We start from the raw sequence: 22837 nt of genomic DNA on the forward strand, positions 1-22837 counted from the left end.
GTGCAAATGTTATTGCTATTGTCAACAGAATCTTATTATTTATATCATTTTCAAGTTTATTATAACTGGCCTAGAGAAGCAGTGTTGATTTATTTATGTTAACCTTGTATCCAGTAATTTTATCAAATATTTGTATTAGTTCCCATATGCTTGCACGTTGAATAGATTGTTTTTATCTTTCTTTTCAGTCCTGGTATCTGTTATGTTTTTTATTTTATTTTATTTTATTTATTTATTTTATTTTAAAACTGTCCAGGACTCCCTTTACTACATTAAAAAGTACTAGTCCCCAGTCGCTCTGCTCGTCGACCGTAGCTGTGTATTCGGCTGTTTTACTTAATTTGTAGGACCCAAATTCAAAGCCATGTCCTCTGAAGAAGGGAAGCTCTTTGTTGGAGGGCTCAACTTCAACACCGATGAGCAAGCTCTGGAAGATCACTTCAGTAGTTTCGGGCCAATTTCTGAAGTGGTCGTCGTCAAGGACCGGGAGACTCAGCGATCCCGGGGTTTTGGATTCATTACCTTCACCAATCCAGAGCATGCCTCAGATGCAATGAGAGCCATGGATGGAGAGTCTCTGGATGGTCGTCAGATCCGTGTGGACCATGCAGGCAAGTCAGCCCGTGGAACCAGAGGGGGTGCCTTTGGAGCCCGTGGGCGTGGTCGCAGCTACTCTAGAGGTGGTGGAGACCAGGGTTATGGGAGTGGCAGGTATGACAGTCGACCTGGAGGATATGGATATGGATATGGATATGGAAGGTCCAGAGACTATGGTGGCAGAAGCCAGGGTGGTTATGACCGCTATTCAGGGGGAAATTACAGAGACAATTACGACAACTGAGATGAGGCATGCACACCTAATGTAGGTACACAAGGAATAAAACTTCTGATCCAGGATCGTCCTTCCAAATGGCTGTATTTGTAAAGAGTTTTGGAGCTGCACTGAAACATCTGTTTTAGTACATAAATGTATTTTTGAATTGAGCTCCCAAGGTAGCTTGTTAAAGACCTTTTAGAAAGTTCCGTGTGTTGTTGTTGTTTTTTTTTCCCTCCCATTCAAAGACAAAATCTGGGACATTATTTAGTTTAGGCTCAGGATTCTTGGCCACACACACACACACGAATGTTTGACCAGACTTTTTTTTTTTCCCACCCCCCAGAAATAATGTGCATCTAGGGACATTTTCAAAACTTATACAGTGTTTACCATGGTTAGGAAGCAATTTCCAAATGTAACTACAGGAAATCAAGAACATGATTACTTTAGAGGTGTTTTTTACTGAAGATCACTGCCCTGATTATGTAGATGTTTCTTAAAATACTTGTGAATGTCATATTTTTTTAATACTGGAAGAAAAATATTCTGTTGTGTTTTCATGTAGCATTTAGGATGTCCTTCATGGAGCTGATTAAAAAGATGAAACCTAAAAAAAAAAAAAAAAAAAAAAAGTACTAGTGAATAAGGCTATTTATTTCAGTGAAAGACCAGAAAGAATCCAAATATCCATCATTAAGGAACTATTTGAATAAACTGTAATACATCCACATGATTTTATAGAGTATTAAATAGAGTATTAAATAACGATAATAGGATAGGAGGAAGATCTCTTATTTTGCTATAGGATAATCTCTGGGATATATTGTTGGATGAAAAACCAAGGTTCAGAACAGAATGTATAGTGTGCTTCCTTTTACCTAAGAAAGAAGAGATACAAATGAAGGAGAGAGAGAGAGGAAGAAAATTTGCCTCCACAAACTGTTTTAAATGATTTGAAATGACAATTTAAGTGATACACACAACTTTAACATGTCATCAAGTGGGCAGTTTCTGTTCCAAAAAAAACCTGAAGAATGACAACATGGAGCAGAAAGCAGGAATATTTTATAAGATAAAGAATAAGGAATAAGGAAGTAAATATAGAGCCCAGAGTTGACTTGGTATTTGGGTTTGGCTGGCTGAATATATTAATTTTCTGGTCACACAGAGCATTTAGAGGGCATGAAAGTTATCTAAGTTTGTTTGGTGATATGGCACCCCAGGCAGGAATAGCTTCATCTTAGGCCTAGAAATTTAATTTAACAAAACTCTCCAGACTTCTGGTCAAGATGACAGCATAGGTAAACATGGCTTACCTTCTTGAATAACCACATCAAAATTACAACTAAAATATAGAGCAGCCGTCATTCAGAACATCAGAAATTGAATTGAATGGAAGTCTGACACTACAGAATTAAAGAAACCACATTCATCCAGACTGGTAGGAAGGGTGGAGACACAGATCGGGCTGTTCCCAATCCACATGTCATGAATAAAAATTTTGGAGGGATAACTCAGGATCAAAGAGTCCCAGCCCCACACGAGGCCCCACAGCCCAGAGATCTAGTGTCAGGAACATAAGTCCCCATAACTTATGGCTGCAAAAATGAACAGGGATTGAATCAGTGGAAGACACTGTTAGAGTCCCAAGCAGTTTATCTTAAAGAACCCACACATAGACTCACCTACTCAGACTCACTCCTTCTGAGCTCCAGCCCTAGGGTAGCAGATTGAAAAGCACCAGTAGCATACAGGGAGGAACTGAAGTGTGTGGTATCAGGTGAGAGCTGGGGGACAGCTTTCTCCCAGACAGAAAGGTGGCAGAGGCCATTGTCCCTTTGCAGAGCCCTCTCCCCCACAAAGCCATAGAATTGACAGACCGGTGCCATATCTGAGACTACATCAACCTGGCTAACATGGTTTGCCCCACCCTGGATATTCCCTGATGCTCCTTCCCACCCAACTTAAGGATCCACCCAAGCTGTTAACCATGACTTTTTAATATGAATGGCTGGTCTTGGTCGGTGCTTCACAACTTCCTAAGTTCTAACAAAGAAGCAACAAGTGGTCTCTGTAGCCCCCAGCCCCCATATATTTTACTAAGTGGCCCCAGGCCCAGCACTAGCAGCAGCCAGGCCAGATTCACAGCTTGGCTTTTCCTGGGAATCTACAAGCCCAGCACAATTAGCAACCTACTCAGATTGCTTTAAGCTCAGATTGCTTTAAGCTCATGCAGGATAACTCTGGGCAGAACACAGTTGGGGGCAGACCATGGCCTACACAACATGGAAAACCCCAGAGCCTGCAAAACCAGTGGGCAGCTACAGACCATATCAGAGCACCACCACCCTGCCCCTGCATAGCTGATCCTCCATGGAGTGCAAATTGGAGGTAAGTGGTCACAGCCAGTCCTTGCAGCTGACTGGTCTGGGTAAATCACTCCCACTGACCTGCCAACAGCAATCAAGCCTCAACTACAAGAGGAGGGTATAATCAGCCCACAGAAAGGCTGCATCTCAAGTACCCAGCATGGGTAATAGGGGAGGCAGTGACACTACTACATTAGGCCACACTACCAAGACACAGAGTCATGGCAGCTCTACCTAATATATAGAAACAAGCACAGGGAGGCTACCAAAATGAGAAGACAAAGAAACATGGTTCAAATAAAAAAACAGATTAAAACTCCAGAAAAAGAACTAAACAAAATGGAGATAAGCAATCTATCAGATGCATGCATAATTCAAAACATTATAAGGATGCTCAAAGAACTTAGTGAGAACCTCAACAGCTTAAAAAAGAAAAAAAATCCAGTCAGAAACAAAAGATACACTAATTGAAATAAAGAATAATTTACAGTGAAACAACAGTAGAGTGGATGAAGCTGAGGATCAAATCAATGATTTGGAACATAAGGAAGCAAAAAACAACCAATCAAAACAAGAAGAAGAAAAAAGAATCCAAAACAATGAGGATAGTGTAAGCAGCCTCTGGGACAACTTCATGCATACCATCATAGGGGTGACAGAAGGAGAAGAGAAAGAGCAAGAAATTGGAACTCTATTTGAAAAATGAAAGAAAACTTTCCTAATTTGGTGAAGGAAATAGACATACAAGTCCAGGAAGCACAGAGAGTCCTAAGCATGATGCATGCAAAGAGGCACACTCCAAGACACATCGTAATTAAAATGCCAAAAGTTAGCAATGAAGAGAGGATCTTAAAGCAGCAAGAGAAAAGAAGTGAGTTACCTACAGGGGAGTTCCCATAAGACTTCCAGCTGATTTCTCAAAAGAAACTTTCCAGGCCAGAAATGATTGGCAAAAAATATTTAAAGTCAGGAAAAGCAGGGACCTACAGCCAAGGCTGTTCTACCCAGTGAACCTATCATTTAGAATCAAGGAGCAGATAAAGAGCTGCCCAGACAAGAAGAAACTAAAGGAGTTCATCAACACTGAACTATCATTATATGAAATGTTAAAGGGACTTATTTAAGAAAAAGAAGATCAAAACTATGAACAATAAAATGGCAACAAATACATATCTTTCAACAACTGAATCTAAAAAAAAAAAAACAGACTAAGCAAACAATAAGAACAGTGACAGAATCATAAATATGGATGGAGAACATTTTGATGGTTGCCAAATAGGAGGGGGGGTGTGGGGAATGAGTGAAGTGGTGAGGGGATTAACAAGTACAAATAGGTAGTTACAGAATAGCCGTGGAGATATAAGTATAGTATAGGAAATGGAGTAGCCAAAAAGTTATATGCATGACCCATTGACATTTACAATGATATGGAATTTCCTGAGGGATTGTGTTTTGCTGGGTGGGTTCGGGGTCACAGGGGAAAAATTGGGACAACTGTAATATGATAATCAATAAAATATAAGAAAAAGACAAAAAAAACTCTCCAGGATTTGGTGCAAACTAGAGTAGTCAGGGCCTTAACTCTTTCTACTTGTAGGAGGAGATCTTGACCTGACATTCTCTCTTGGTTGTTATTGTCTGTATTTACTCTGCTTAGTTGATATATCTATTGAATTCAATTTTCAATTATTAAATTTTTATACTCAGGATACCTACTTGGTTCTTTTTGTTTTCCTTTTCTCCCTCCTTCACATTACTATTTCTTTGAGGGCATTTATCAAGCTTATTTTATTTTAAAGTTTTAGTCCCTGTTTTACATTTGCTAAAGAGAAAACTACAAGCCTCAATTAGTGTCACTTGTACTAAATAAGGCTCATGACACCAAAACCTAATTTAATACCTGACTTAATTGATGTTTCAACCTTTCCCTGAAAACATAATTTTTTAATTTAATTTTTAATTACAGTTTACATTCAATATTATTTTGTATTAGTTTCAGGTATACATATACTTTACAAAGTGTTCCCCTGATATTTCCAGAACCCACCTGGCACCATACATAGTTGTTACAATATTACTGACTATATTCCCTATGATGTGTTTGCATCCCTATTTTGTAACTACCAATGGTACTTCTTGATCCCTTCACCTTTTTCATCCGGTTCCCCAACCTCCTCCCCTCTGGCAACCATCCATCTGTTCTCTGTATCTATGATTCTGTTTTTGTTTTGTTTGTTTATATTTTTATTTACATCTCACATATAAGTGAAACCATGTGGTACCTGTCTTTCTCTGTCTGATTTATTTTACTTAGCACAACACTTTCCAGGTCCATTCATGTTGTTGCAAATTACAAGATTTTATTCTTTTTATGGCTGAGTGATATTCCATTGTATATATGCACCACTCCTTTTTTAATCCACTCATCTATCGATAGGCACTTGTACTGCTTTCAAATCTTGGCTACTGTAAATAATTCTGCAATGAAAATGGGGTGCTTATATTCTTTCAAATTAGTGCTCAGGTCTCTTCAGGTATATATCCAGAAGTAGAATCACCTGGTCATAAGGTAGGTCCATTTTTTAAAAATCTTCACCTGAGAATACTTTCATTGATTTTAGAGAAAGAGAACAGGAGAGGGGGGGGGGGGATAACCAGCTATGTGAGAGAAAAATATCTATCAGCCACGTCCTGTACATGCCAATTGTGGATCAAGCCCAAAACCCAGGTATGTGCCCTGACTGGGAATCATACCCACATTCTGGGGTTTGTTTGTTTTTTTTTAAAGTTCTAGTTTAAAGGTTTCTTTTAATCCTCACCTGAAGATGTTTATAGATTTTAGAGAGAGAGAGAAAGAGAGAGAGAAACACTGGTGTGAGAGAGAAACTGGTAGGTAGTAGCTGGAAATCAGCAGCTGGAGAGGAAATAAAGCAGGGACCCACCATTACAACCTAACAAAGAACTTAAAACAGGAGGCTAGAAACAAAAGGGAGACTTGTCTCACCAATTAATTCAGCAGTCCTGAGCCTGGTCCAATGAGATTGCCAGGTGTTCTGAGCATCACAAACAAAACTATACTAATACAGGAGAAGGAGAGCCCTTGAAATTCTGTATGTTCATCTCCACTAGCTGGGAAAACCTTTAAAGGTCTGGAAGAGGGGGGACCTAGAAGCTGACTAAAGTATGTAACCCCTGAACCCCAATAGTAGGCACTCAGATTAGCTGAGTGTCCACTTGTAACCAGGTGTTCAAGTATGTAGAACAAACTAACAAACTTACTAACAACTTTATTTTTTCTATACATGGAGCATTCAGACTAGCTGGATATTTGCCTGTAGTTTCATGTTCCAGTGTATTTTACAAATAAACTTGCTATCGCATTTCCACTATATGTGCTCTCTCTCACCTGAATTCTTCTTTTGTGAGCAAGGTAAGAACTGAGGAGGAGAAGCCCCTAACTTAGGTCTCCCCAGTAATAAAACATTGATCAGTTGCCTCTGGTACACACAACTGGCATTTGAGCCAAAACCTGGGAATGTGCTCTGACAGGGAATCGAACCTGAGCCACCCATCCAGGGCAAGACAGTTTTATTTTTTATTTTTTGAGGATTCTCCATACTGTTTTTTCCATAGTGGCTGCACCAGTCAGCATTCCCACCATCAGTGTACTAGAGTTCCCTTTTCTCCACATCCTCCCTGTCAGGTAGCCTTGCTCTGAGAAATCACCCAGAGAACAAGCTAAGATTTTATATCAGATTTATTGAGAGAAGAGAAGGAAGGGGATTGGAGGGAAAAGGAAACTCCCAGGCCAACTCAAGGGCCTGCAGGAGCATGGGCGGGGGGAAAGAGAAAAAGGGATGAAAGGGAAGGTGGGATTCCCAGTAACCCACAAGGACTAGAAGGAATCGCCTCTCTGTGTAGCTGCAGGCGCCAACTCCACACTTTTCCAAACATACATTTTGGTTAGGGTGAGGTTTACCCATCAACACATTTGGCAGGTTATTTACATCTCCCTACTTTTCTCCCACCAGGCCAGTCAGTATATGGTGCTAGGTCCATCAACATTTCTTCTGAGAATGAGCAAAGTCCATTTTCATTTTCTATGGGAGAGGCTGGGACCAGGTTAATTTGCATGTGGTTCATTTGCATACATCAAAAGTTCAGGTGGGCAGTCCAGCTGCCGCCATGTTCCGACATTTCCAGTTTTTTGTTTGTAATAAAAAGAATGATGCTGAGGTCCAGTGTCAAGGATGGAGGGTTTTTTAGGAAAAAGGGTGTCACAGTCGCTCTGGCTACTTTCTGCTGACATGGGGGCATAGTTAGAATGTACATTTCCTCCCATGTCTATATCTCTGATGTTTCATGTGCTGGCAGGGGTTGGTACCAAGGAGCAGACAGGAGCATGGGGGAGTGAGCTGTCTGCACTGTAGCTGTATTGACAGTTCTTTTGATGAAGCCGACAGAGTCACAGGAGGCAAGGTCCTAGAGTGAGAGCTAAAAGTAATGTTATAAAAGGTGTAAGGAGGGGTAGAAGGATGGACTTCAAGGAGATAATTAAGTCAAACCACGAATCCAATGAGCTGCTTATTTTATCCTTTAATTGGGCAGCTCGATCCATTAGCCTCTTAATCATGTCCTATACTATTCCAGGTTGGTTAACAAAAACAACAGTCTTCCTTAAAAAAGGCACAGGTACCCACCCCCTTTATGGGCAGTAAATAGATCTAAAGCCCTTCTATTCTGAAGGACAACTCCAGCTAGGGAGTTTACCTGATATTCAAGTTTGAAAATAGCCTGTGCTATATCCTCTAGACTTTGTTCAAGCTCTAGGGATAACTCTTGATGATATTTAAGGAATATTCCCAGCGCTGTCACTCCCACTGCGACTCTAGTAGTAACACCAAGGGCTGCCAGGATGGCGATTAGTACTGGAGCTTGCTTTACTCTTACTGCTGTAGAAAGGGGAATAGGAATCTTTGAGTTGGGTGGCATCACCTGAAGATGAAGGCGGTAGGCAAGTCTGAGAGTTGTCAGAGATGTGCCTGTATTGAGTGCCCCGTAGATGTCCCAGGTACCTCCTAAAGGTACTGTCTGGGTTTCTTTTTCTCAGACCAAGATAGTCTCTGCCCAGGTCATTCCCTGAATAGGGTCAGGTACTGAGGAATTTGCTATAAAAGGACCTTGTAGGTTAAGAGTAAGATTAGACTACTGGCACTCACAGGGGAGCTTGGATTGGAGATGCTGAAGGGGAATAGCAAGGAAGAGGGGCTCCCAGAACAAGAGGTATGCTTGGAAGTCCCAGCGAGTCTTTGTACAGGAGGCGTGGTGAACCAGAGAGGGTATGTAAATTTGGATGCCAGGTTCAGATGAGAGGCTGGGTGACTCTCGTGGTGCTCCTGATGTGTTACATTGATTGTGAAGTTGCATAGGAGACCTACGGGGCTAGAAGATCCTGAATGTTGAATAAGAGAAACGCAAATGGGTACTTGCTGGCCTTGGGGGATGGAGACCTTGGTGAAGACTGGTCCCACAATAGATAAGGACCTAGAAGCATAAGTTGACAGATTTTTCAGATATTAGTTGTCTAAGTAAGTGGGGTTCACGGGTTCTGCGTGAATGCAGAAAAGAGCCTCAGTCAGCAGATGGGGCCAGGGTTCCCAGACCTGTAAAGCAAGCTGAGTTAAGCGGCTTTAGAAGCCCATTCTTATATGAAAGGGTGAAGCGGGAGAGCTTGTATGTATGAACCATGGGCATGGACTTGGGGGGTGATTGCTGGGGGAGGGGCGCTGCTGGGTGGCGGGGAGCAAAGGGGAAAAAATTGGAACTATTGTAACAATATAATCAATAAAGTATACTTAAAAAAAAAAAGAAAAGAAGCCCATTCATGCATTCTACCTTTCCTGAGGACTGAGGCTGGTAGGAAACATGTAATTTCCAGGAAATGCCCAAAGTTGTGCTGCCCTGTGATGTAATTTTAGAAACAAAGGCTGGGCCATTATCAGATTGTAGGGATTCAGGCAGTCCAAACCTAGGAATAATTTCTGTTAACAAAACATGAACAACCTAATTTGCTCCTTCCAATGTAGTGGAAAACGCTTCCACCCAACTGGAAAAGGTATCCACTAGTACTAGTAGATACTTGACCTTCTTAACTGAAGGCATGTGAGTGAAGTCAATTTGCCAGTCTTGTCCTGAAATTTGTCTCCTGGCCTGGTGAGTAAGGAATGGTGGAGGTCTAACTCGCCCTTGAGCTGTCTCCTTTTGGTACACTGAACATTGATGAGTGATCATGGTGAGGGTGCTAAGAAGTCGAGTGTTATGTAGGGTGGGTGCCAACAGATTAGTGAGAGCCTTAGGTCCCAGGAGTCTTTTCATGCAAAGAAAAATCAGGAAGTAAAATTCTTCTTTCTAATGCTCACTAAAATTGCATCTCTATGCCCTATACTTTCCATTGCTAACACCATCTAACAAAACTTCTTTCACAAACATTCTTCATTTCCATGCCTTAACACTTTCCCTTGCCCTGGGAAACCTCAATTTCCCCTCAAACTTTCACACCCTTTTCCATTTATCTTTACAACTTTCTGCAACATTCACAAACTTTCTAAATACCTTTTACTCTTTCAGATTTAACCATATGCTTATTTTTCCTTCTTATTTCTTTTCCACTTCTCATGTCCTTCTTTCATTTGGGGACAATAGGAGTGATCAGGATAGTAACTTCTTTGACTGCCCCAAGATCCTGGACTAGGTGAAAGGGCCCATTGGGTTCTTAACAGCTGGGATGGGAGTGTTGGCAGGAGAGGCTGCTGGTCATAGGAGTCTGGCTTTGGGCAGGTGGTGAAAGACTGGCTGTAAACCCTGGATTGCTTGTGTACTGAGAGGATAGTGAGACTGACTGGGGAATGAAGCCCCAGGCTTGAGGGTAACCCATACTGGCTGGTGGTGTCTGGCCACTGCTGGGTTCTCAGTATCCCAGACAGGGGGATTAACATTCACAGTACAATGGCGCAGCTGATAAATTGTATCCCCCCTGGGAAGCTTCTTGTGCTAAAGCCAAAAGGAAAATGGAGTCGGCCTCCACCCCTTCATCTAGATTAAGAGGCAGGGGTGCCCTTAGTTTGGCCAGGATGTCTCTTCCAAGAGGGATACTGGGCATTCAGGCATAACAAGGAAATAATGTGCGAAGGTTAAGGACCCTAATGTACATGTGAGGGATTTGGTAGCTAGGATTTTAGTACGGACCCCGTTAACTCCAATAACAGAGATAGGGGATGGATGGAAAACACCTGCATATTCAGTAAGGATGGAATAGGTCACCCCCATGTCTACAAGAAAGGAGACCAACTTATCTGCCACCACCATGATTACCTGGGTTCAGCTGTCGAGATGGTCAAAGATGGGGGCTCTGAGCCCGTGAACCGTCAGTCGCCTGTGGCAAGCCCCAACAGATTGGGGGTGCTGAAGTCCTCGTCCCTTTGAGGTTGAGCTGAACTGAACTGGAGCTGTCTACTGGCCCCCCACTTAGAAGCCAGAGGACAGTTGACCCTCCAATGTCTCTTTTCTCCACAGATAGACAGGGACCTGGCGGGGGCCGCAGTTGGGGGCATTGTTGTGCCCAGTGACTTGTCTGCTTACACTTGAAACACAGTCCTGGTGGAGGCTTTGGCAAGCTTTGGTTCCCTTGACCTTTCATGGGCTGACCCTTAATGGCGGTAGGTAACATAAGGTATTTCTGCTGGTCCCTTTTTAATTTTTGTTGTTTTTCCTCTTCCTCTCTGTTATTAAAGACTCAGAAGCCAATCTGAATTGGGTTTCTTTGGGGAGTTTTGAGTCCATCCTCCAGCTTCCATAACTTTCTTCTAATATTGGGGGCGGTGTAATAAAATGGGTATTAAAATAGACCCTGCCTTCTTCCGAGTTGGAGTTCAAGTTGGTGTACTTGCGAACGGCCTCTGTAAGGTGGCTCATGAATGACGCTGAATTCTCAGAGGCCTCTTGCATAATTTCCAGGATTTTGTCATAATTGAAAGCCTTAAGGGTAGCTCTACTCATGCCTTCAACTATGCATGTGAGATATGAGGCATCTTAGCCAAATCAGGGGACCCTGTATGATAGTTCCAGTGAGGATCGGCAGTTGGGACTGCAGTGGGTCTGGCTGGATTCCTATTGGAATCCCGGATATGTAGGGTGTCTGCAAATGTAGAGGCAGCAGACAGAATATGATCTTTTTCCTCTGGGGTGGTGGAGGAGGTTAGGATGACATAGACATATTGATATGTTAATGAATAGGTCTGAGATATATATTGGAACTCCTTACAAAAGTGGGTAGGATCTGCACTATAGGACCCTAGACAGCGCTCAATTTGGGCTAAATCTATGAGTGATAAGGGGACATGTACCTGGACAATTCCCTCAGTTTCTGCCACTTCACGAAGTAGGTACAGGCCAGAGGATGGCGGGGAGAACAAAAACATGATGGCAGCCTGAGAATGGGTGCAGGGAGGCAAAATGAGAGGGGTGGAGTCCAGGGTCAGCAATGGCTTGTCTTTGGCCAGTGAATCAGGAGGGGAGGGGGAAAGGGAGAAGAATTTACCACAGGGAGAGCTACTAACTGACAGGGAGCATGTGGGGGGAGGGGAGAGATAAGGCTGTCCAAGGTCTGAGGAGTCTGTTTCTGTAAAAGATGAGGAATGGGGCGGGGGGGTGGGGGTTGCAGTCAGGGGAGTTTGGTGATTAAAAAAAAAAATGCATGGGGGGGTCAGTTGAAGGAGAATAAGTAGGAGGGGGAAGCAGGAGAAGCAAAGGGATGATCTGCTGTGAAGAATCGAAAAGGCTTCTGGGGGACTTCCAGCCAAGTTGGAGGCCTAGACAGAAATGCTGCATCTCCCTCCACAGCTAAGAAGAAACTACCTCAAAACTAGAGAAAATCAGAAGTTCAAGATAATTGAGCTGCATGGAAGTCCAACAAATGAAGAAATAAAGACAGGTAGGAGAGGCAGAGCAAGGACAGAGAGGACGAGGTGTGGTGATGGCAGCAGCAGACCAGCAAAAAGTGCTGTCATGTGTTTTAAAAACTAGGGAGGGACACCTGGGGAGCGCTCCCAGCACCAGACCAGACCGCACAGCTCATGGTCCTAGCAATGTGGAAAATAAAGTCTCATTACTCCTGTCTATGCAAGCCAGTGGCGGTTGGGGCGGAGAAAGAAACTGCTGGTCTCTCAGAAGAGCCTGCTTGTTTAAAGGGCCCCCATGGTCCTAGAACATCCGCAAACCCACCCACTCTGGGATTGATGGCCAGTGCAAAAGTGAGAGAGGAGCCAGTCCCATATGGAAGTGAGAGAAGTGCTTGGAAAAGGGGTGAGTGCTGAACAAGGAACATAGTTCCCTCTCAGGCCCTCCCCCACATACAGTGCCACAACATGGTGAAATGGATTGCCCATACTGATGAATACTTATGGCTCCACCCCTTAGAAGGTAACAGGTGCAACAGCTCTACCTAAGATACAAAGGCAAACAAACACAGGAATCTGTCAAGATGAGGAGATAGGAGGGTATGACCCAAAAGAGGGAATGAATCAATGTTTCAGTGGGAAAACTAAGTGACGAGGAGATAGCCAACCTAACAGACATAGCGTTCAAAACACTAGTGACAAAGATGCTCACAGGCTTGACAAATATGCTTGAGTATGGCAAACGCATAAGAGAAGAAGCAAAGGCTATGCTAAATGAAATGAAGGAAAATCCGCACAAAAGCAATGGTGCGGGGAAGGAAACTAGGGTTCAGATCAATGGTTTGGTACATAAGGAAGGAAAAAAAACAGTCAACCAGTACAGAACGAGGAAACAAGAATTGAAAAAAATGAGGAGAGGCTTAGGAACCTCTGGGACAAGTTTAAATATGCCAACATCTGAATCATAGGGGTATCAGAAGGAGAAGAGGAAGAGCAAGAAATTGAAAGCTTATGTGAAAAAATAATGAAAGAAAACTTCCCAAATTTGATGAAGGAAATAGACATACAAGTCCAGAAAGTACAGAGAGTCCCAAATAAGCTAGACCCAAGGAGGACCATACCAAGACACATCATAATTAAAGTGCCAGAAGTTCAAGATAAACAGAGAATCATAAAAGCACCAAGAGAAAAGCAGAGTTACCTACAAAGGGGTTCCTATAAGACTGTCAGCTGATTTCTCAAAAGAAACTTTGCAAGCAAGAAGGGACTGCCAAGAAGTATTCAAAGTGATGAAAAGAATTTGGAGGTCAAATATTCCATGTTCTGGTCAACAGTATTTGTTGTCAAGAGGATATTGAGACCAGAGAACAGTGGAGAGAGAAATTATCTTTTTTAGCTTTACCTGGGACCCTATTTGGAGGGTCCAGAGGTTCTGACAGAGACAACCCAAAGGGGAGTCCTTCAGAGGTAGGGATTGATGTGCTCCCACGGTACTGAGAGTAATGACCCAGAGGGTGAACCCGAGACTAAATGAATCAGGAGGGTTAAGGGGTGTCCCCACTTAAGCCATTCAATCTATGAGGCACAAAGAACCTGAGCAAACTGTCCAGGGGGAGGGCGTCCCCAGCTGCTTCTGGAAGTTCAACCAAGCGCAAAGGTTCCGAGGTGCAAAGGCCTCAAACAAACTGTTTGTGGGGTGGGTGTCCCCAATCACCGCTGGAAGTTCAACAAGGCATAAGACCCAAAGAAAGACCAACCTAGGCCTAGGATTTTCAAGCAGAGCCATAGTAGGCTCAGAAATGAGACAGTCAACCTGACGAGAGGCTCACCCAATGAGATGAAACTCGACGAGTCGGTGTCCAGTGTGGATGGAGGACCGGTAAGCGCAAAAGGTCCGAAGGTGGAGGTCGTCAGATGCGCAGATCTCTCAAGCAGGGTGGGAGAAGAGGGGGCGAGAGGGTTCTGACAGACAGGATCAGGGGGTAAGCCTGGGACATGCTGCCGCAGCCCGCTGCTCGCCTGCCTGCAAGCTGCCAGTGACCACTCCTGAGGATAGGGGGTGGGGATTCAAAGGGGCAGATATCCGGAGCAAGGTATAAGAGACAGGGGTGAGAGAGTCCTGACAGACAGGATCCGGGGGTTAGCTGGGGAAGTGTTACTGCAGCCCACAGCAAGCTGCTGGTGACCACTCTCAGAGCCCCTCCCAGGTTTTGACATCAACTGTCAGGCAGCCTTCCTCTGAGAAATCACCCAGAGAACAATCTAAGATTTTACACCAGGTTTATTGAGGGAAAAGGGGGAAGGGAGTCGGAGAAAAGAGGAAACTCCTGGACCAACTCAAGGGCCTGTAGGAGCAAGAGAAGGGGAACGGGGTACGGGGGAATAGGGAAGAGGGAAGGAAGAGGGAGTGGGGACTCCCGGTCACCCACAAGGGCCTGTAGGAATCACCTGCATGTGCACCTGCAGGCACCAACTCCACACTTTGATGAACATACATTTCAGTTAGAGTTTACCCATCAACACATTCGGCAGGTTATTTACGTCTTTCTACTTTTCCCCCACCAGGCTAGTCAATATGTGGTGCTAGGTCCATCAGCATTTCTTCTGGGAATGAGCAAAGTCCATTTTCATTTCCTATGGGAGAGGCTGGGACCAGGTTAATTTGCGTATGGTTCATTTGTATATGTCAAAAGTCTGGGCTGGCAGTCCAGCTGCCGCCATGTTCTGACACTCGCGCAGGCACTTGTTTATCAATTTGATGATAGCCATTCTGACAGATGTGAGGTGATATCTTACTGTGGTTTTAATTTGCATTTCTCTGGCAATTAGTGACATTCAGCATCTTTTCATATTTCTACTGTCCATTTATATGTCTTCTTTGGAGACATGTCTATTCAGGTTCTCTGCTCATATTTTAATTAAATTTTTGTGTTTCTTTTTGGTGTTGAGTTGTATGAGTTCTTTATCAATTTTAGATATTAACCTCTTATCAGATGTATCATTGGCAAATATATTCTTCCATCCAGTAGATTGTCTTTTCATTTTGTTGATAGTTTCCTTAGCTGTGCAAAGGCTTTTTAGTTTGATGTTGTTCCAGTTGCTTATTTTTATTGTGTTTTCCTTGCCTGAAAAGATATATTAGAAAATACATTGCTAAGAGAAATGTTCCAGGTTTTACTGCCTGTGTTTTCTTGTAACATTTATGGTTTCAAGTCTTCCATTTAAGTCTTTAATTCATTTTGACTTTATTCTTGTATATGGTGTAAGAACTTGGTCTAGTTTCTTTTTCTTTTTCTTTTTCTTTTTTTTTTTTTTTTGCATGTATCTCTCCAATTTCCAGAAATATAATCTTAATCAACCAGTCTGGAATTTTTTGTTCAACATCAATGAGATGAATCTGCATAATAAAAATGCTTGCTATTCCCTTCCTCACCAAAAGAAAATATCCTGGTCTAAAAATAATCCTTTTTTTGTTTGTTTTGTTTTGTTAAAGACACCCATGCCCCACCCTTCTTCCTATACAAACCTTCTATTTTGTACAACCCCCTAGAGTGCCCTTCTAGTGCTAGACGGGATGTTGCCTGATAGACGAATCACTTGTAAAGCCAATTAGATCTTCAAATCTACTCAGCTGAATTTTGTTTTTAACACATTGTTTCTGTTTCCTCTAATAAAGGCCATTTGGGTGGTGCTCCTTCTCTCAGACTAAACTTCTCATTTTCTCAATATTTTTGCCTCTGAATTCATTTTCCCCTGGTGATATAAGCAGCGTGAGGCTCTAAGGCCTAGACTCTTGCTTGCATCACTCCCAGGGAGTTGCAGGTGGGGAACTATTCCATTTTTTTGCACCTTTACCAGGTGACTGACTTGATCTCCAAGTTATTGGAGAAGCTACATAAATCCCTCAAATTCTCCACTTAAAGAGTTTTTTCTCTGCATTGGAATTGTCCAATCCTGGATGTGTGGAGTTGTGATTGTGGGTCCAGAGTCACCAGGAAATCCAGAAAATGCAGCGAGCCAATAGCAAAGCAATTGATGTATTGGGGAAAGTCTCTAGCAAGAGGGGGAATCAGCCAGATCAGGACCAATTTCCACCTGACAGGGGCCCAGATCGTCGGCAGCCGTCCGTCTCGAGAGACGATGGTGTAGCTTCTTAAGAGTCTATCTGCACCGCCGAGAATGGCTGTGCAGTCCGACTCGGGAGTGACACGGTATCTGTCTCCTCCCATGTTGAATCGACATCTTGCGATGACGCTGGAGTGTCCTCTCCAGTGAAGCTGAAGCTACAGAGCCTGGCCAGGGTGATATGGAGGGTCTGCTGTTGCCCATGCAGCAGACCCCCCCTCTCTTCGCAGCTGAAGGGTCCAAGGGAAAGACGGAGTCAATACAGCTTGGCTTCAGGTGCGCCGCAGGAGTTGCCGGTGTTGACTACAACGTCAAACCGCCTTAGGGACTCAGGCTCCGGATTTTCTGTCGGGGTTTACTCCCTTAGCCTTTCCCCTGAAGAGGTATGCCGCAAGGCAGCGGAGGTTTTTTGGAGTCAGAGTTTTCCTTCTCTGATGTGCCCTGACTGGAAGATCGAACCAGCGACACTTAGCTCGCAGGCCGACGCTCAATCCACTGAGCCAAACCAGCCAGGGGCCCAGGGGCCCAGATACTGCTTTTTAAAGCAACAAACCATACTCGGGGGTGGGGGGGGGTGGGGGGGTATATGTTGTATAAGTTTCTATTGGTTACTTTCTATATTTTAGTTAGTTGCGGTTCCCTTATTGGCTAGGGAGTTTCACCACCTGATTCACCCCCTGCCCTGTATTCTTTCTGCTCCTGGAATGTGTTTTGTCCATTCTCAGTGTCCTAATCACTTTTCTCTTTCTTCTTGTGGTCATTTTGTTATTTTCTGTCCCTTCCTGTTTTTCTGCTCAGGGTTGTTAATTCTGTTCCCTATCAGTGATATTGTGATGGATAATAAAAATCAATGTAAGAAAGTCCAAACCTGTAGAGAGTTTTTATGAGTTTGAGTTTATTTGAGTTCAAGGATATGCCTGAAAGTAAGATTTAAACAGACTGAGAAAAATGCCTCCCCAAATGACAGTTTTCATTTTCTTTTATACATTTGCAATTAAGCAGGAAATTTAAGGAAGTTTAAATGAAGGGAGGAGAAAGCAAGGTGGGGATTACATTACAGGATGGCTAACAAGATTATGTGCTCCTTTGTGGGTGGTATGCCTTGAGGAGTCTGAAAAGAGGATCACTTTGGCATTTCAAAAGTGTGTTAACCTAGATGCATGAGAATAATAAACAGGTCTTGCTTAAGGCAAAGATAAACCTTTTACTAAAATAGTTATATACCTAGCATATAACTGGGTAGCAAATTCCTACCCAGTTAGGAGTGTATGATCAAATCACCCCAAAAGGTACCTTTCCATAGAATTTCTTTCTTATCCACAATTTACCAGTTTTTATCATAAATCAATCTGAAGGCTGAATTGATGACCAGCTTTTTGGTTAGAGAGTGTAGTCTTAGAGCACTAGGAAGGCTGATTCCTAGGAATTCTCAAACTAAATGTCATCTTGATCGGGGACTCAAATATTGGAAAAAGTTTAGTTTCAGGTAATGGCTTAGTAATCAATGTATATAAAAATCTATTGTTTCAGAAACTAAAGGTTTGACCCACCTTGACTCCAGGAGACCACAAGCAGTTCCACTTTTGTGCCTCAGGAGGACTGCAAGCAATTCAAGGTGGTATCACAGCCATTATACTCCAGAATGAGACCACCACTGTTAGGGGCACAGATAAAGACCACTTCCCAGGACACAGATGAAAGAATGCTGCAGCTTTTATCTGATTAACTGTTTCCCTGAATTCCAAGTCCCTTACCTATACTTTTCATCTCCTTATATAAAGGGCTGGCTTAAAAATGGAATTTAAAACAATCTGTTAGGGTACAAACCTGCTGTCTTCTCAGATCACCGACCATCAGAATAAAATGCCAGAAAGATTCAATCCCTGTCTCTCCTTACTGGGTCTGTTAGGTGACAGGTAGCACAAATGCTGGTGAAATGGTAGACCGTTGGGAATGGGGTAATATTATAACCATGGGATATGAGTTGAGGCAAAATTTTCCGCAAAATGGAAAAGACAGGTAAATGGAAGGCAGTCAGGTTTTATGACCTTCATTATGAAAAACAAGTTGAATCATTTCTATCCTGTAAACCATCATAATCCAACTTTCGCAAATTGTCTCATTTTCCTGTATTTTAACATTTAATAAGCCATAGACGAGTATTAACACATACATTTTCAGTAACCATAAACAGACTTTATAGAAAAGCTTAAAAAATAATATTATTGGCAGTCAAGGATCTTTAAAGACTTTGTCTCCTGGGAGCTTGCTGTGGTAGAAAGAGGTTACATACTTGGCATTTTCTTGAAGTGTCTTTATCAAGACTTCACTTCTTTTTCTCTTTCTCACCCAAGGACATTTTTTCATTGCTTTTAGGGAGAGAGGAAGGGAGAGAGAGAAAGAAAGAGAGAAACATCGCTTGGTCACCTTCCCGTACATGCCCCGACCAGAGACTGAACCCACAACCTTTCTGTCTACTGAAAGACATTGCAACCAACTGAGCCACACCAGCCAGGGCAGGACTTCACTCTTGATGGAAGGAAGTATAAAGTCACATTCCAAGGCCTTAGATGCAGAAAGAAAAATAATCTGCTCCCATGTTTGCAATCCAGCACAAGTAACTAAGAACACGGTCTCTGGAGACTAATTGTCTGGGTTTTAATGCTGGTTCTCTCACTAGCTGTTGTGTGACCTTGGACATTACTCAAAATTTCTATGCCTCTATTTCTTCATCTGTTTGATGGAAATAATTACAGCACATATCTCATAGGGTTGTTGTGAGATTAAATGAGTTAATTCTTATAAAGTGCTGAAAGAAGTGCCAGTCACAGAAAGCCTACATTTGCTTTGTTTTGTTTGTAAGTTTACCTTCCCCTTGCCTCTCTCTATTTCCTTGCCTGGGCTCATCATGATTCCTCCTGAATAAGAGATCTGTTTCTATCACACTCCCTCCCTCCACCAAAATTCTACCCATCCCTCAAGGCTCTGCTCAAATACTTGTTTCCCTCAGCACTCTTCTCTTTTCTGCTTCTTTCTTTCTTTCTTTAATTTATTGATGGATTATTTTGGGGGGAGAGAGAGAGGGACATCGATTTTGTTTTTCCACTTATTTATGCATTTTTTGGTTACTTCTTGTATATGCCATGAGTGGGATCAAACCTGAAACCCTGGCATATCGGGACAATGCTCTAACTGAGTTACCAAGCTCGGGCTTTTTCCCTTTTTTTTAATTGGCACTCTACCATCACCTTTTCTCTCCTCATGATAGCAGTTGTCATATTCTGTCTTGCATATACAAGGGTCTGTCCCAAAAGTATCCAGCCATGTACTATGAAAAAGAGACGTTTATTGAAGACGATTCAAAAAACATTGTACAAAGTACGATGATGCCTCAGTCTCCTTCAAAGTCAGCACCTTGGGACCTAACACAGTTCTCCCAATTGCGATCAGCTACCCCATTGTATTTTCTCGAATCTCATTGGATGATCTGAACTCTCTTTCCTCTCAAAGGTGAGTCTTGGGAAAAGTCAGAAGTCACAGGGCACCAAATGTGGGCTGTAGGGGGTCTGAGTCACCTGGGTGATCTGATGTTTCACAAAAAAACTCTACATGAGATGTGATGCATGAGCAGGCGTGTTGTCATGATGAAGGCATTGCAGCCTTCTGAATCATCTGAATAGTTTCTATGGAGAAATGTCCTAGCCTAACACAAAATTTTATGCAGATTCATTGCTCTACTCTCACAGGTTTTTCTATGCAACAGCCACACAGTACACATGCTCACTCAGTGGTATCTACCTCCTCCACTTACTAGTGCAGTGAAGTCATCATCGTTCACACACATGCATTCCAGTCCACTCTCCTTGGCTGCCAGGTTACATCAATGTCACACAAACCATTCTCGTTATATTATCAATGGCTGGACTTCTTTCTGGAATATCTTGTATATTCATCTATAGTCATATAACGTCGTTTTATATATATGAACAATATATATAAACAATAATGAGCTTCTACTATGTTCAAAACACATGATAAAGAGCAATGGGTAAGACATTCAAAGCCCATGGTCTTACTGGACTACAGTAGAGAAGACTTGAGTACATGTTTGTATCTTCTAAATTATACCTCCTGAAAGCAGGGATGAAGTCACATTCACTTCATCCTTCACATATTCTAGTCACAGTAAGCACTCAAAAGCTGCTAACTGAATTGAAATATATTTGAATTAAATCAAATGTTATAAATTGATAAAGTGTCATTTGGGTCACTAGTTACCTCTCATTTTGGTTGCTTGTGACCAGGAAGAGAGCTAGATTGCCTTTAAATATTCAGTAATGGCCTTTCCCAAATCATCTCTTCAAGCTTTCTTATTCAGGCTCTGAAAAATTATGTAAAAACCAGAAAGGTCAGTTTCTGAGCAAGTATCTCTTGTGGCTTTTCATAGAGTCTGTGTGAACAGAGCCACTTCTAGTAAAATGAAATTTGTGTCCATGACTCAGTGCTATAACAGACCCATGGGGTTACTGTGAGTGAATGTGACATGGCTGAATTCTGAAAATACTCTCATGTCCTAAATCACAGAGTATTTTGATGGTACTAAGCTTGTAGGAGCCTCTAACCATAGAGTGGTTTGGGAGGTTAGTGCAGTGCAAGGTAAAAAGTCATAAAATAAATGTAAAGAAATTCATAAGGTTTTGATTTTTTCCATGACAGCTATTTTTTAAAATAAAAATTACCAAATTCAAAATATTTTCCCCATTTTTATGGGTGTGGCTGTGAAGGCCCCAAGCACATGTATAATCTACATATATAATATCCCAGAATAGGCTCAGTTGTTGTTATTACTCATATTTAGCAAAACTGAGATGGTAAGGAATTAACCAAGATCTCAATATCAATTAGCAGCTGAGATGGAACTCTAGACATGCATCTTATACTCTTCCCAAGATAGCATACAGCACAAATACCAAGGGATGTGTGTGTGTGCATGTGTGCATGTGTTCATGTGTATATGCATGTGTATGCGCATGTGGGTGTGCGCGTGTGTGTGTGTGTTATGTGTGGTATATCTTTGAATCAGCAGGGAAAAGTATTTACAAAAAACATGTTGGCCCAAAGAGGGCTGGGGTTTCGAAGGTCTTGGTTGACCTGCTGTTTGTCTGTGGGTACAGTTGCTATAGGGAGTATAAATTCTCAGGAGATGTGGACCAAGATCTCTGGATCTTGAAATCTCAGGGTGAAGCCACCCAGAGACCTTGGGCCAGACAGGAAACCAGTTCTTGCCTAACTGCCAAGAAACATGGCTTCTTCTGCTGCAGTGTATATAGAACAAGAATCAGGTTTTCTTTTGCGGTGGGGAGGTAGCAAGAGTGTCAGTCCATCTTCTGTGTCTGGTATGGGGGCTGGGGAGAGAATGTTATGTGATGGCAAGCAGTTTATTCCTTCCACAGAGGGCAAATTTTCACTTTCACAGATGGATGATAAAACAAATCTGAATGCAGTCTTACAAATCTTTCTCAGGAGCTTGATGTTTGCAACCCAAGCTAGGGGAATATGGAGCCTCCAAAGTAATACAATCTTAATCAGGTAAATGTCCTTTCACCAGTTATTAATTATCAGAATGTCAATAACAAGATTTGGCTGAAAAAGTCCCTGGGGGCTCTTGTTCTCTGCATAAACTGCAGTATCTATTTTCCAAATTTTTCGTTTCAACACCGCCATCTAGTGTCCAGTTCTGTGATTCACTAGGTCTCAATTTATCCCTTCAAAGAAAAGCTGTTTAGCTCTTAAACAGGAAAGTCCATATTCTCTGCCTTGGAAAGATACCTATGACACCTTGTTAAATGAAAAAAAGAAAATTTTTAAATGGTATGTATTATATCGTTTCATATATGTAGACTTGCCTGTATGTAGGTATGTAAAGTTTATATGTGTATGCATAAAAATCTGGAAAAATGTTCTCCAAATTACTGATGTATATGTCTGATTGGTAGTATTTGGGGAACTTTTTGTCACTTCCTTATTCTTATCTGTACTTCAGTTTTCATAACAATAATCAATCATTTGTGTAAACAGGGGGAAAGTTTAACTTTTTAAAAGACCAAATGAACCCCAAAGATGATAATCTACAAAAAAAAGAGAAAGATTATTTTATTAAGTGCAATATAGTCAACAGAAATTTATTGAGCAAATGTACTTTTTTGATCTTAAAGTACACCAGTAAAGTTATATAATGTCCTTCTACCATAATACTAGCTACTATTTAATGAATGTTTGCTATGTGTTAGGCACTGTGCTGAGAGTTCTTTGTGTTCTAAATCTTAAAGTGATTCCATTGCTATGATTATATCTGAATAATCCCAAAAAACACCAATTCAAAAGAACCTATGCACCCCTATGTTCATAGCAGCTCTATTTACAATAGCCAAGTGCTGAAAACAATGTAAGTGCCCACCTGTAGATGAGTGGATCGAAAAACTGTGGTACATTTACACAATGGAATACTATGTAGCAGAAAGAAAGAGGGAACTCCTACCATTTGCAACAACATGGATGGAACTGGAGAGTAT

The 22837-nt window shown here is 42.1% G+C and overlaps 1 pseudogene; it reads left to right on the top strand.

Annotated features, from left to right (window-relative positions):
* The first annotated feature begins 292 nt into the window (after positions 1 to 292).
* LOC150018825 (RNA-binding protein 3 pseudogene) lies at positions 293 to 1148 on the top strand (annotated as a pseudogene).
* The last annotated feature ends 21689 nt before the right edge of the window (positions 1149 to 22837 follow it).

This window comes from Furipterus horrens, unplaced genomic scaffold (genome assembly GCF_987537825.1).
Source record: "Furipterus horrens unplaced genomic scaffold, mFurHor1.1.pri manual_scaffold_2, whole genome shotgun sequence".
Classification (NCBI taxonomy): domain Eukaryota; kingdom Metazoa; phylum Chordata; class Mammalia; order Chiroptera; family Furipteridae; genus Furipterus; species Furipterus horrens.